The 4,592-nt window shown below is 33.1% G+C and overlaps 1 long non-coding RNA gene across 1 annotated transcript; it reads left to right on the top strand.

Moving 5' to 3' along the window:
- The first annotated feature begins 609 nt into the window (after nt 1-609).
- Nucleotides 610-1,709, top strand: LOC147509893 (uncharacterized). Its single transcript, XR_015216673.1, has 2 exons — nt 610-815; nt 1,418-1,709. It is a non-coding gene; the product is annotated as an uncharacterized LOC147509893 (long non-coding RNA).
- Nucleotides 1,710-4,592: the final 2,883 nt, after the last annotated feature.

Below are 4,592 nucleotides of genomic sequence, written 5' to 3'. Positions count from 1 at the left end.
CTATAGAAAACTGAATTGAGTTGCGGACTATCTAGCTTCACTTCAAGACTCATCTAATTTTGTTGTACATTTTGTCCCTCCATTAGATCATAGATTACAATGTATTGTAAATGATGATGCAAGAGGACAAATTTATGTACAAAATAGTTGAATCAATACAGGTGGGGGTCAGCCTAACCTTAGCTTAATTTTTTTTTTCTTTTTTTAAAAAACATATATTTTTTTTTTTTCATAGTAGAATTTTTTTGGAGTTCGTATATAATATAAGTATACATTACAATAGTCCCCACTTTCAGTATACATTATTAATAAGTTGTGCTTAATTTCCGAGTACCAACACGTGATGTCCATTAGACCGTTTTCAACTCACCAACATAACCACAAAAAATTAGATTTGAATTCATTTTGTAGGTGAAGTTTTACGTACGTACTAGTTTTACGTTAACTTAAGTAGCTACTTTTTAAAGAATTACTATATATATATATATATATATATATATATATATATATATATATATATATATGGGGTTTGTTAATCCTGAATCAAACAATCCTGAATCAAGATTAAAAAACGATATTTCGGAATTAACCTCACAAAATACGAAACAAAATTTTGAAAACTCAAATTTTTTGTAAACTCACATAAACAAACTCACGAAGGGTTTTAAATTGGGAATTTTCATATATCACCAAAAATTAAACCACCAAAAATTAAATCGTTTTCATATCACCGAAAATGAAACAAACAACAAACAAATTCAACAAAAGAAGGAAGGACGAAGCTAATCACGAGTTTTTTTTTTCCAAAAATGAAGGTAATTTAGATTAAGTTTATAACTTCGATTAAGTTTGAGTTTTATAATTAAGTTTTTGTTGATGGGTTTAAAAGATGTGAAGATTGTGTGGAAGTTACTTGTGGTTGTACTAGTCAACGTTATGGTGATGCTACAGGGAAGCTTAGTGTTTATCCTAATGGTGAACTTTTCATCTCTTGTCAATGTACTCCCTGGTTGTGAGGAAGGTTTGTTTAAATCTTTTGGATTTTTTGATGTAGGGTTTGTTAATTTCATGCATTGCTTGTTTTTGTTGGTTTTGATTATGTATTGGAGTTTATAAGTTTTTTGCATGATGTTTGTTTTCTTAGAGTTCTTAGCCTATCAGAGTTTTTAGTTTGCTCAGAGTTTTTAGTTTACTCTGTATTGGAGTTTATAAGCTTTTTGCATGATGTCTGTTTTCTTATATTTTTGTATTCAATTCAATAAATAAGAAGATTGAGGGTTTTTAGCCTGTCAGAGTTTTAGCTTGCGCGCGAGTCTTAGCCTGTCAGAGTTTTTAGTTTGCTCTCGCTATTCTTTCATTTCATACTTTTCCTTTTGACTTGCAGCACTGTTTTAATACGTCTGTGTTGTGGATGCAGTGGTCAGACAAGAAGGCCTATAATGAAACCCTGTTGAAGCTAGGAGGTTTGTTTAAGAAGAACTTTGCAGTATATTTGGACTACAAGATTGGCAAGGACAACAAACTGACTGAGGAGATCGTTGCAGCTGGTCCCATATTCTGATCTTACTGAGAAGAGTTCTTGTAATGCTGGATGGTGGTGGCTAAAATAAATATTAGTAATGGGGGGGTTTAGTTAGGAACCAAGGAAGTATATGTACTTCTAGTATTTGTCTGAAATAGCTGATTATGTAGCTCTCTTATTTTTCTTAGTGAATTATTCAAGAAATAAGAACATAGTTCTACAAATGGTCTGTGTAGCGATGAATTGATTCAAGCTAGTCCAAACTCTAGAATGCTTACTTTGAACAAAAAAATTACTAGCTGATAGGAAGTATGTTACAAACTCTGACAGGAAATACTAGTTCTTACAAACTCTGACAGGAAGTATATAGATATAAATTATAGTTGATGTTATTGAGTGTGGAAATACTAGTTTTTGTTTTCCGTAGGTGGCAACAAGGATGAAGTTCCTGTTAGTCTAATATATAAACTCCATAATTTATTATATTCTAAGGGACTTCCATTTGCAGGACCAATCTCCACATTGAGGACAAATGAAGTTGAAATGCTGCAAGGATTTTCAAGCTCTCTCTTTTATTGGAATGATGACAGTTTTTGTCCCAAAACTGGGATTTATCTGGAACATGTTTCTCAGACAAGTCTCACTTGTATACTTACTCAGGTTACATATATTGTATGCAGAGATACAAAACTCTAACAGGAAGTATGTTACAAACTTATTCTGATAGAAAAATAACCAATGGCATTGTATTCGAAATAACCAAAATTCGAAACTGGATTTGCTATTACACACCCTTAACCAAAATTCAAAATAACCAATGGTATTGCTATTACAAACCCTTAACTCACATAACTGAAATGGAGCATACCCTATCCCTTGCCTTAACTCTGACAGAACTGAAGCCAAATAGATCAATACAAAATTAGAAATTGGATTTGCTATTACACAGCCTTAACTCTGATAGAACTGAAACTAAAAACTCTGACAGAACTGAAAACTCTGATAGAACACACCCTTAACTCTGACAGAACTCAGCTTGCATCAATAACCAATCCTTCACAACACCAGCTACATTCATCGTAAGTGCCGAAATCTTCCCAACAAGTAAAAACACCACAAGATTCAATCCAAAGCTACTGCAAAACTGTAGGTATGCAAGTAATGCCATCTCTAACAAACTAGAAGCTCGGCCTGATACTCTTTGAGCAAGTTAAAACCTAAATAATTCATAAGCAACAGATCAGTTTACACAAAATGGCAAAGAATAAATTCTTCAGAAGCATCGAAGGATCACAACCACAACATAATCACTTTCATATATCAAGTAGAGGGTCAGACATAAGTTTGCGATAAATTCTTTACATATCTTCTTTAGCAATAAGGCAAAAACTATCACAATAATGAAATACAATCTAAAAAGTAAAAAAGATATGTAAAAGCGAGACTGCAAAACATTATACATTGTCCACTCGAGTCGACCACTGCATGAGTTTCCGAAATAGTGTTTGCAAATTATACAGTGTCGTGCACAGCTTATACATTGTTGTGCACAACTTATACATTGTTGTATATAAGCTTATACATTGTCATATATAAACTTTCTCTGTTATATAGTGTCGTGCATAGCTTATACAGTGAGGTATGAACATTGATTGATCATACCCCAAATAAGTATGAATAATGATTGTTCATATGAACAATGAGTGTTTATAGCTCATATTGAGGTATGAACAATGATTGTTCATACTCTAATAAGTGTTCATACTGTTCATACATCACATAATGTATGACAAGTAAGAACAATGATTGTTCATATGAACAATGAGTGTTCATAGCTCATGTTAAGATATGACCAATGATTGTTTATACCCCAAATAGATATGAACAATAATTGTTTATACTCTAATAGGTGTTCTTACTGATCATACATTATATTGTGGTATGAACATTGATTGTTCATACCCCAAATAGATATGAACAATAATTGTTTATATGAACAATGAGTATTCATAGCTCATATTGGGGTATGAACAGTGATTATTCATACCTATTTAGGGTATGAACAATCACTGTTCATACTCCAATAAGTGTCTTACTGATCATATATTATATATGTTGATGTATGAACAGTGTGAATAATGAGTGTTCATAGCTCATGTTGAGGTATGAATCCAAATAGGTATGAACAATGATTGCTCATACTCCAATAGATGTTCTTACTGATTTTACATTATATTGAGGTATGAACATTGATTGTTCATACCCCAAATATGTATGAACAATTACACAGGGGGGTATCTCAAATAATGTTATAGGGCAGGGGGGGGGCATCTCAAATAGTTTTTAGAGGGGTGTTTTGGTCAGTAAATACTAGTTAACTGACGTGAGACGTTAGTTAGGGGGGTATCTCTCTCGATTTTCAAAACGGGGGGGGGGGGTATCTCAAAAAATCTACTCAAACAGGGGGGGTATCTCAAATTGACCCAACTAAAAACTCTGAGCAAACTAAAAACGCTGATATGTTAAGAACTCTTAGCAAACTAAAAACTCTGACAGACTAAGAACTCTTAGCAAACTAAAAACTCTGAGCAAACTAAAAACTCTGACAGGCTAAGAACTCTGAGCAAACTAAAAACTCTGACAGGCTAAGAACTCTAAGCAAACTAAAAACTTTGAGCAAACTAAAAACTCCGAGAAAAGAGACATCATGCAAAAAGTTTATAAACTCTGACAGTCTAACAACTTTGAGCAAACTAAAAACTCTGACAGGCTAAGAACTCTGAGCAAACTAAAAACTCTAAGAAAACATACATCATGCAAAAAGTTTATAAACTCTGACTGGCTAAGAACTCTGAGCAAACTAAAAACTCTGACAGGTTAAGAACTCTGAGCAAACTAACTAAAAACTCTGACAGGCTAAGAACTCTGAGCAAACTAAAAACTCTGAGCAAACTAAGAACTCTGAGAAAGCAGACATCATGCAAAAAGCTTATAAACTCTGACAGGTTAAGAACTCTGAGCAAACTAAAAACTCTGACAGGCTAAGAACTCTGAGCAAACTAAAAACTCT

This window comes from Coptis chinensis, chromosome 3 (assembly GCF_015680905.1).
Source record: "Coptis chinensis isolate HL-2020 chromosome 3, ASM1568090v1, whole genome shotgun sequence".
Classification (NCBI taxonomy): domain Eukaryota; kingdom Viridiplantae; phylum Streptophyta; class Magnoliopsida; order Ranunculales; family Ranunculaceae; genus Coptis; species Coptis chinensis.
This window is presented reverse-complemented; position numbering and strand designations above follow the sequence as displayed.